Source organism: Podarcis tiliguerta (genome assembly GCF_965153285.1).
Source record: "Podarcis tiliguerta genome assembly, chromosome: 8".
Classification (NCBI taxonomy): domain Eukaryota; kingdom Metazoa; phylum Chordata; class Lepidosauria; order Squamata; family Lacertidae; genus Podarcis; species Podarcis tiliguerta.
In genome coordinates this window covers 63,555,475-63,566,609 of record NC_139541.1, presented here as the reverse complement: position 1 = coordinate 63,566,609, position 11,135 = coordinate 63,555,475, and the positions used below count along the sequence as shown (strand labels likewise).

The following is an 11,135-nucleotide window of genomic DNA, read 5'->3' as shown; positions in this document are numbered from 1 at the left end:
TAAAAAAATCACATCAGCTTAAAAAAAAAAATATTGTTTGACCAAAATTATGTGCTTAAGATCCAATAATAATAATAATAAGCATGGCAGAAAACTGGAAAGTGTTTGGGACAGATGCCTGGAGCTGCGCATGGCTTTATATATTATCACTTGCAACATAATAAAAGCTCTGCTTGGCTGCCCTGTAACCAGCCTAAAAAATTCAGGGTGGGGACACCCAGCAAGCAGTTTGGGGCATCGTATCCCCCTGTACATATTAATGCTTTACTTTGTATTCATTAAGGCTATGCTCGTGATAATGATAATTAAAGGTTCATTTGTCATCTGTTCTTCAATTGTACTCTGATCAATCAATTGCCTCACAAAGCTGTAATGTAACTTCCAGCTGGCATACATTACACAACTGATAGCTAAATTTGCACTGGCAGATCAGAAGATGTCGTCTAAACATACTGAAAATTATGATGTATTATAACATTTTTTTCATAATATTGAGTTTTCCAATTTAATAATCCAATAAAAAACACATTATATTCCAAATTACAACACAATCCAGGAGAAGGGTCCAGCAGGTTCTGCAAATTGGTGCTGCCTATCAGGAGTACTCCCCTTTCAGTAACCCCCCTACACACTCTCTAGCAAGGGAAGGGGCCAGTGCAATGAGAGCAAGAGGGGAAGGTTGACCAGCCAAGGAAAGAGAAGTAGCTGGAGTCTCTGGTGCCACCCAAGCTTCCAGAGCCCCACTGCCATCACCAGTCTACCTTATCTAGGAGGAGTTACAGAAGGAAGGAGCATTTACTGTAGATCAGCTCAGTGGCGTAGCGTGGGTTGTCAGCACCCGGGGCGAGGCAAGTAATTTGCGCCCCCTAACCCAGGGCAAGGCAAGTAATTTGCGCCCCCCCCCTACACTGTCCCTCCCCCAGATAGTCCCTCGCTCTCTCTCCGCACCGCACCGCACGCCTGGCACCCCACCCTCCACAGTGGGCGGTGACTCGGCGGTTCGGATCGGATTCGCACAGCCAGCACTGCAGTGAGAGAGAGTGAGTGAGCCAGGTAGGGGCAGAGAGCTGCGAGTGCGAGCGCGCAGTGGCATGGCGTGGGTTTTCTGAGCTTGCACAGAGTGCTTTTCCTCCCTATGGGCAGAGCCAGCTTGCTCCTAAATACCTGAGCTCTATAGTTAGAGACTCACCATTTCCCCAGTTGGCTTGGCCCCCAATTTCTCTTACTATAGAATTTGGGGCTGGTGGTGGAGGAAATCATTATTCTTCCCCCTTGCTACCCCCCCCCCAAAGCATAAGAGAGGGACTCCCAAGAAGGTGAAGCAGGATTTCACTCCAGGGTATCTCGGAAGCCCAGACCCCCGATCTCTCCCATCGCCGCTGGAGGGGTCATGGAGGCACTGAGCCCGGGAGGCGGGCAGCCAGCCAGGGCGCACGCACCTACCCAACCTCGCTGCGCCCAGGCGCGCTGCTCTTTCCAACTTTCCTCCCTGCCGGGCCAGTGGCTCCGCCTCCACCTCTTCCTTTGCCTCTTTGAGCAAGCGATTAGCAGGCTCGGATTGGATCCTGCGGCAGGCAGGCGGCGCCTCCACCTCTTCCTCCCGGCTTTGCTGCTCCTCCACCTCCTCCTCCTCCACCTCCTCCTCCCTGCTGCTGCAGCTGCTGCGCGGCTCTTTTCCCTCCCGCTTCCTCGAGGGGGGCCGGCCAAACGGAGACGACGATCCCTCCCCCCAACCAAGCCTCGATTGCTTGTCCCTTCCCTCTGGACTTGCGCCCCCCCAAATGTTGCGCCCGGTGCGGCTCGCACCCCTGGCACCCCCCACGCTACGCCACTGGATCAGCTGGTGCATAGAAGTGAACATCTGGCCAAACATCATCTGCTGGACACCAGGACTTAAATACCTGTTTGTGGGAATTTGCGTTTGCTCCAACTTTCTGTGGCTACAACAACTGTGCCTTAAGGAACTGATGCACCTGCTCCCTGTATCAATGAATGCTATAAACTAGAAACCTTTGGACTACTATCTGATTTTGTGGAGAGCCGGGACAGACGGCCAGGTAGCTGTGGAAGTCTCACACCCCACACACCCACACCCATCAGGAAGCTGTCTCCAAATCACTTCCTCCTTCAGGATCCCCAGTTGATTTTCTGCCTTGTGGGAGTAGGCAGAGTTTTTTTGGGCTCCCACATGGGTACAATAGCTATTATTATTATTATTATTATTATTATTATTATTATTATATTGTTGACTGCCCTCGCTCCTCCACAAGGCAACAAGGTGAAATTGTTGCTCATTTTCCCACTTTGGTCAGGAATAGTATTTCCTCCAACAGCAAAGAGATAGTACTACAGGGTCCCTGATCCAGTTCACAGTGGGAGTCCTTCTGGAGTGCAGGAAATCAGGGAAGATCAAGCCCAAGGAGAAGGCCAAGAGTGTTCACCAGCCACATTCCTCTTTCTGTGACATGACAGCAAACAGAAAAGTTCATTATGGAGTCTGACTGGTGAAAGGGTCAGGTTCTGAAGCACACCACCTTTCTGGCCCAAGCACCACTGCCCAGAGAAGAAAATGGCTCATTTAGTGCAATAATTGGCTATCTGTGAGCCAATGAATAGGACAGCTGCTCCTGTTTTTCAGTTCACAGTAACTGTGACCGGAGGTCTTTGGAGCAGCTGACTACCACAAACTGCTGCATTTGCTGCCCAAGTGAATGTATAACAGCCCCTTGGCAGAGTCTGCTGCAGTGGCGTAGCGTGGGGGGTGCAGGGGGGGCCGACCGCACCGGGCGCAACATCGGGGGGGGGGGGCGCGCTCGCACTCGCATCTCTCTGCCCCTACCTGGCTCACTCACTCTCTCTCACTGCAGTGCTGGCTGTGCGAATCCGATCCAAGCCGCCGTTCGCCGCCCACTGAGGAGGGGAAGGTGCCAGGCGTGCGGTGCGGTGCGGAGAGAGAGCGAGGGACTATCTGGGGGAGGGACAGTGCAGCGGGGGGGGGCGCAAATTACTTGCCTTGCTGACAACCCACGCAACCCACTGGTCTGCCGCAGCTGTTGTAAGGATGAATAACCTGCTTTTGCACTTATTTCTCCCCATTGTAATATCTAACGGTTTCTGTATTCTGTAGTTCAGGGGAAGGAGAGAAAATAAAAACCCCAAATGATGCTGGCCGCATAATTCTCTCACACACAAACACATCATCTTGAAAAATGCTAGCTTTAATTTAGGATTCATTCTCCATTCTCCCTCTACCATTCCATTTTCTATTTTCAACTTGGAGCCAACAATTTTTGGTTGTTGGGCCAACTCTTCACTGGGCTGTCCCTTCTCATGGGAGAGTGAGTTTTAACTGTTACAGGCCGAAGAGAGGCTGGGACCAGGTACTCTGGGTCTACATGTACTGTGAATGAGCTCAGTAGAAGGCAGTTCTCTCCTGTTCTGCTTAGAGTGTCTCCTTCTTTCCTCTTTACAGACTTTAGTTTCAAGGATGGGACTGGGGCAATGACAAGAAGATCGTTGCCTCCACTTGGGTTGACGGTGTGCTATAAGACTGGTCTCCTCATACCGCAGGGTCTTCCATTTTACAGCGTGTACATTCTAGAAGGGGAGGGGAGGGAAAGAGCCCTGCTGCAGGAATTCCTTTCCTCTTCTTAGATGGCATTTTTGAGGGACAGGCAAGGGCAGTGCCATCCTGTTTCATCACCCGATGTGAAATGGGAAGGTGCCGCCCCAACTCACCACCACCCAAGCCTCCCTTTTTACATATATAGGTACCATATTTTTCGCCCTATAGGATGCACTTTTCCCCCTCCAAAAATGAAGGGGAAATGTGTGTGCGTCCTATGGGGCGAATGCAAGCTTTCGCTGAAGCCTGGAGAGCGTGAGGGGTCGGTGCTCACCGACCCCTCTCGCTCTCCAGGCTTCAGGAGAGCCCCAGCGCCAGCCCCACAAGCTCGGGGGACAGCGGGGAGGCGGAACGCTGCCACCCCACTGCCTCCTGATGTGGTTTGGAGGCTGATGGCGGGGAGACGCGTGCTTCTCCCTGCCGCCAGCCCCGCAAGCTCAGGGGACAGCAGGGAGGCGCAGCGCACCTTCCCGCTGTCCCCGGACCTGGTCTGAAGGCTGGCGGCGGGGAAAAGAGCGCTTCTCCCCGCTGCCGGCCCCACAAGCGCCTGGGGGGGGATTTTTTTTTCTTGATTTGATTTTATTTGATTTTACAAATATAGGATTATAACAATCCAAATTACATATCCCTATTTAGAGATTTCTCCAAATCACTGGACTTCCCACCTTCCCCTCCATGGATCCTATTGTCCACCTTCTTAAATGCATATTATTTCATAGTCCATATTTTATATCTTTCCAAATTATCCATAATATTCGCTACATTACAAGTGTTATTAAAATCCTGCTAAGGTTTTCATCTGCTTACAGTGGTCTCCTAGATAAATTATAATTATTTCCCATTCTTCGTTGAAGTTTTGGTCTTCTTGGTTCCTGAGCCTTCCGGTCAGTTTTGTCATTTTGGCATAGTCCAACAGCTTGGTTTGCCATTCCTCTCTGGTAGGGGCTTTGCCTTCTTTCCATCTCTGGGCTAGTAGCATCTGCATTGCTGTTGTCACATACATGAAAAGTCTTTTCTGTTCCTTTGGAATGCTGGTACCTACAATTCCTAATAAAAGGCTTCTGCGTTTGTTTGTTTGTTTGTTTGTTTGTTTGTTTTTACAAAAGTTATTTTAAACATTTTTTTTTCAATTCGTTATTTTGGTATTTCTTAGAACGGCCAGCTGGCAGGGAAACAGTTCAGGGCTAGGAGGTGGCTGGAGGAGCTGGTCCTGGAGCAGAGCAGATGGAATGAGCCCTGCTTCCTATCTCTCCCATTCAGGCAGCCTGATGGAATTACCAGGGAGTAAGTTCCATTGCAAGAAAGCAAAGTGGCTGTCCAATGAGGCCTTACAAATAGTGGGGGAGAGAAGGCAAGCAAAATGCGAGGGAGATAGTGAAAGATACAGGAAATTGAATGCAGATTTCCAAAGAATAGCAAGGAGAGACAAGAAGGCCTTCTTAAACGAGCAATGCAAAGAAATAGAGGAAAACAACAGAATGGGAAGAACCAGAGATCTGTTCAAGAAAATTGGAGATATGAAAGGAACATTTCGTTCAAATATTACCATAATAAAGGACAAAAGTGGTAAGGACCTAACAGAAGCAGAAGACATCAAGAAGAGGTGGCAAGAATACACAGAGGAATCATACCAGAAAGATATGGATGTCTCGTACACCCCAGGTAGTGTGGTTGCTGACCTTGAGCCAGACATCCTGGAGAGTGAAATCAAATGGGCCTTAGAAAGCACTGCTAATAACAAGGCCAGTGGAAGTGATGGTATTCCAGCTGAACTATTTAAACTTTTAAAAGATGATGCTGTGCTACACTCAATATGCCAGCAAGTTTGGAAAACTCAGCAGTGGCCAGAGGATTGGAGAAGATCAGTCTATATCCCAATCCCAAAGAAAGGCAGTGCCAAAGAATGCTCCAACTACCACACAATTGCACTCATTTCACACGCTAGCAAGGTTATGCTTAAAATTCTACAAGGAAGGCTCAAGCAGTATATGGACCGAGAACTACCAGAAGTGCAAGCTGGATTTAGAAGAGGCAGAGGAACCAGAGACCAAATTGCAAACATGCGCTGGATTATGGAGAAAGCTAGAGAGTTCCAGAAAGACAACTACTTCTGCTTCATTGACTATGCAAAAGCCTTTGACTATGTCGATCACAGCAAACTATGGCAAGTTCTTAAAGAAATGGGAGTGCCTGATCACCTCATCTGTCTCCTGAGAAATCTCTATGTGGGACAAGAAGCTACAGTTAGAACTGGATATGGAACAACTGATTGGTTCAAAATTGGGAAAGGAGTACGACAAGGCTGTATTTTGTCTCCCTGCTTATTTAACTTATATGCAGAATTCATCATGCGAAAGGCTGGGCTGTGTTAAAAATGCAGCTTGTGGCCTTCCCTTTGCATACTACCCGTCTCCCCAAATTCTACACTTTGAAAATTTAGCACAATTCCCCTTTGTTTGAAGCTCCAGGCACTCTCAGCTGCCCCCTCTAGGTGATAGAGGATGCCCTACGAAGGTGACTAAACACTGTAATTTCTCATTACCCATAGAACAGTTAAAGGCTTCCCTCTAGTGGCTACAAATTGTCAAAAGGCATGTTTTGATGTGATTCAATGCAGAGGTGAACAGCCTTCCAGCTGGCAAGATCAACTTTGTTTTCTACCACACACCCATAACTGCAGTCAGGTACAAAAGGCATGCACTTAAAGATTTTGGAGGCTGGGAATTTGTCTCGAGTAATGGAACTGAGGTGAGTTCACAGTCCTTCCATCCAAATATCTGTTCCTGATCAGCTCCTTCCTCCCAGCTTTACTCATTTTAGCAGTATAATTTCAGGGGGAAGTTGTTTTGTTGTTGCCACAGCATATCACTCAGAGATCTACCAGTAGTTCCCAATCTATTTTGTTCCTGCCCCTGTGATGTAGCCCAAGTTCCTACATATTTTGGATATTTCTTGGCAGGGGGCCGTTGACAGTGTCTTCCTCAGGGGTCAGCAAACTTTTCCAGCAGGGGGCCAGTCCACTGTCCCTCAGACCTTGTGGGGGGCCGGAGTATATTTTTTTGGGGGTGGATGAATGAATTCCTATGCCCCCAAAATAAGCCAGAGATGCATTTTAAATAAAAGCACACATTCTACTCATGTAAAAACACGCTGGTTCCCGGACTGCCCCTGGGCTGGATTGAGAAGGCAATTGGGCTGGATCCGGCCCCCGGGCCGTAGTTTGCCTACCCAAGCTCTTGCTCCTAAGGAAAGCATTGGGCTGAACACAGTGCAATGCTTTCTCATAGAGGAGGTGCGTATCTGTGACTTGGGTAGTCCAAACCATCGGGTAGTCTGACCATCAGTTCCTTATGTGAAATTGTCAGGCTTGAATGAGGCTGACAGAATAGGTTGCAATGCCAGCTTGGCTCTGTGGGTTTGTGTGTGGTGCTTTCAACAGTTACTCTGGTTTGCAAAGTGGTTCACAGGCCCCTGAAGTCTGGGAAACCCTGCTGTTAGTGGTTAGAGTGCTGGACTTGGAATCTCATATTCAAATCTTTGCTGAGCTACAAAAGTCACTGGGTCACCTTGGGCCACCCACATGTCCCCAATTTAACCTACTTTGCAGGGTAGGATAAAATAAGGTGACTATTGAGTCTGCCACTCTTGAGCTCCTCAGAGGAAATGTGAGAGGTGATTGTGTTGAGAGATAAAGGGTGTGGGGAATATTCTGCCCCCTCACTCTGAGAATTTACACCTTCCTCTGAGAGTTGGAGAAGATTAAAATCTTGTAACCACAGGCTAGTTGCTGTGAGATCCAGCTGTCTTCTCTATGCCCAAATGGGGCTGAGGCAGGAACTCAGTTCCTCTCACATTTTAAAGTGAACCCTACCTAATTCACACATCCCAAAACAAGAATTGAATAAAAATGCATCTATCTTTAGAAATTCTCCAGTTCTCCAACTAAAACATGTATATTAGGGGAAAGAATATTGGCGAGAACTATGCACAAAAATGCATCTAGGGAAATCTGCTTGGGGGGAAAAGTGCATAGGGAAAATTTGCAATAAAATGCTAACAGATTTTCATGAGGACTTTAAAAAACACACCCACACATTGCAAAAATATGTATAGCAAAAATAGTGCTCCATCAGTGTTAGATTGATTTGATAAACATGAACTATCAGAGTGTCAAATTTAACATAATACAGTAGATAATAAACAATTGTCCAAGTTCTTATTTGTTCATCAACCATCAGGACAATATTCAACCACATAGTGCCTTTGCTTTATTGTAAATATGCAGACTGCATATAAATTACATATATGTTTGCGATAATCAACATTTGTAAATAAAATTTTGTTATAAATATGAAAAAAATCACAAACTGGTGTAGACATGCGGCAAACTGATCTGAAGAATGGGAGCATAAGAAACGGAAGTTGAGAGATTGGATCACCTGTCGGTGTCTCTTGGCTTTTCATTTTTCCAATTTGAATTTATGTTCCCCACATTTCCACATCAACTTGCAATTATTATTATTTTTAAAGGTCCTCATGAAAACCCAGCAGCATTTTAGTGTGAATTTCTCCTGATATGCATATTTTTCTGTGCAACTTTGCCAAATGTATGCACTTTTACAAAGCAATTTCCCCTAATAGAGCTTTATGTTATTTTCACTAATATACATCAATATGCACACTTAACCTTAGTATATGCATTTTTGTACGCATTACTCGGCTAGCGAATGGCAATGCAAAAAGCAGGTTTTGAAGATGGCTTCTGCTCATGTACTGTTTTGGAAAATGTGAATTAGGCCTGTTCACTTTTACATGTGGACTGAATCAAATTCCTTCCCCTCCTTATGAGTTCCAAGCCACTTTTTGCATGGACACCCGACCCACCAGCTGGGCTCCTTAGACATCTCCAAATGTCAGTCTTCAGAGGCTCGATCCTTGCAGTCCACTCCGGCCCGGGTAGCAGCTTTGGTTCCAGGCCCGGCTTTCCCGCAAGCTTTGTGGGTAGGTAGGTGTTTCCTCCTCTCTCTCTCTCTCTCTCTCTCTCTCTCTCTCTCTCTCTCTCTCTCTCCCCCCCCCCCCCCCCCCGCTTGACTCAGCTCTCCTGCTAGGGCTGTTTCTGAGCTGCATTGAGAAAGTACAAGGCAGGCAGAGGAGGAAGAGGAAAGTGGGGATGACTCAAGAGAGCAAACTTCTGCTTTGCTCGAGAAAGAGCCGGGGAGGCTCCTCCAGGATCCTTCTGCTGCCACAGTGACACTCAGTCGCGCACACCCCACCTTCCTGTGGCCGGCTGGGTCTTGCAGGGTAGGGACCCCACCTGGGCAGGTAACTTCCTCCTTCTCCTTTCCTGTTGGCAAACGCTTCGGGCGTGAGGCTCAGGAGTCCCACCTTTGCAGGAGCATATGGGAGGGCTGAGACAAGGATCCGGGAGGGAAGGAACTGTGTAATATGCTGCGGAGTTGGTTTGGCTCTCATGTTTCTGCTTGTCTCTCCGTCTCCCAGATCCTGTTCAGCTGCGAATACCTGTTTGGGGAGTGCCTGGAGGGAAGTGTATGTATATTTGTGTGTGATGGCCGCTTGCCCATGCTGGTTGCCCGAGAGCTACAGTATGCATATGCTATGCCCGCGGTGCAATTTCAGTCATTTTAGGCTTGGATTTAATGGGCTGTTTGGGGGGGGGTAGAAAGGTGGGCCCCCCTTGTTACTTTACTGGTTTCAAAATGTGGTGAGCCAGCGTTCTTGTGTTTCCGGGAGCCCCTCTGCTCACTCTGCATGCTGTAGGACCCCTTTGCCACAAAATCCTGCCTTGCCCTGTTCTCCTGTTTTGATGCCACTCAAAGCCGCCACACTTCCCCCTTCGTGTGGAGCACCCAAGAAGATTGGCGGGGCAGGGTGTGTTTGTGTGAAAGAACGGTTGGTTTGCAGACCCAGCTCCCTAGTGACGGAGTCCCACTGAGAGAGGGGTCTCCTAAGGGGGTCCCCAGGCACCTCAGAGCTAGTGGTGCTGCCAGGGTGGGACTGTGGGGCAAAAGTGCAGAGCCCCCACCTGAGCAGGAGGGTCTCCAATCACAGCAGGGCCAGTTTTACAATTGTACTCTCTGAAGTCAAGGGGAAGGTATAGCTTGGTGGTGGAGCCTTGCATGCAGAAGGTCTTGGGACTCCCGGTCTGAAATCCTCAAGAGCAGCTGTCTTCCAGTGCAGAGAGTACTGAGCTAAATGGACTGTTGGACTGACTCAGTGTGAGGCAGCTTCCTGCGTTCCTATGTAACCATTTTGAAGTAAGTGAAGGAATGCACATTACTATTTAAAGCTCCCCGGCCCCAGCCAGGAGACCATTGGCTCTAGAGTCTAAAATTACCAAAGTGCACTGCTGTCCCAGAGGTGGCACATGCGTGACCCCAATAAAAACAGCAGAGGCAGTGAACTCGCAAGTCGGTAGGCCGTCCATCCCTTTGCATGCAAGATCCCTGTGCTTTTAGCAGCTGGCAAAAACGGGAGCATTTTGTTCAGCTTGCGTTTTCATGCAAAGCTACCTGATTTGCAACTCCTGAGCGAAGGCATAGCTGTCCTTCAAAATGCATACTTCTTTGAATTTTTGTAGAGCAGTTTGCCAAACCAAAAAATGCAGAGATTGGTGAAAATGATGTACGAAACAGCTCTGCATTAGAGGGAAAGGTTAGCAAAAAGCTTATATTAGATAAAATTGGGCACCAAACTGCATATTTTAGGAGAAATTGATGTGAAAAAGCATATGGATTTTGTGCAGATTTTTGTGGGGGAAATGGCCAGTTGGTACAGAAACAGGATGAACTGAACTTGAGGTTGGTAAAATGAGAGCATGAAAGAATCCAAATTTGACAGATTCACGTATCCCTAGACGGGAATCAAACATGGAGTGGCGTTGCCTGTCATCACCCCCTTTGCTCTGAAACAAGTTGCTCCTGGACAGTAATGTTTTTTCCTCACAAAATGTGCAACTGCTTGACCAGGTTCCATGAGCTGTTAAAAACGGTGACTGTAGTGTCCCACCTCAGAGTTGGGTGCAGATAGATAAAGGAAAGTGCAATGGGGTCAAACAGCGCTAGGCTCCTTCTCCTTAGGTTAGTCGGAATTTGGAGGGACGTGAGCTGTCTTAAAGCAACAACTACTGGTCGTATTTGGGAAGAATGTTCTCCTTTTAATATTTTTCTTGTCTCGTTCCCTGTTTGATAGCCTCAGAAACTAAACAAGGGCACCCTTATCTTGCAGTCCCTCCAATTAAGATTGGCCTTTATCTGTTAATCAACTAATTGTTTAATTGATTAATCCAATTAAAGTTGGCAACATACCCTGAGCTCATTTGTATGGGGTGTGTGCTGAGGGTGTTCTCTGTTTGGCTAAGGTGTACCTGTGTGTCCAGCAGGTGGAGTTTTGTAAGTGCTTTTAGTGTGTCACGGGGCTATTTGCAAAAGTTTGATCAGCTTGTGCATCTGGTTGTTTTTGTTTCTGCTGTGCTCTTCTGTAGTCTGTGCAC

The 11,135-nt window shown here is 47.6% G+C and overlaps 1 protein-coding gene across 7 annotated transcripts in view; it reads left to right on the top strand.

Annotated features, from left to right (window-relative positions):
• The first annotated feature begins 6,223 nt into the window (after positions 1–6,223).
• Positions 6,224–11,135, top strand: part of SYTL1 (synaptotagmin like 1) — a 36,754-nt gene continuing 31,842 nt past the window's right edge. For 2 of the 7 annotated variants that reach the window (XM_083455420.1, XM_083455416.1), the window contains exons 1-2: positions 8,693–8,947; positions 9,125–9,172. The gene's annotated coding sequence lies outside the window, so the exon portion shown is untranslated. The other 5 variants (XM_083455421.1, XM_083455418.1, XM_083455417.1 and 2 more) reach the window with 5 other exon arrangements.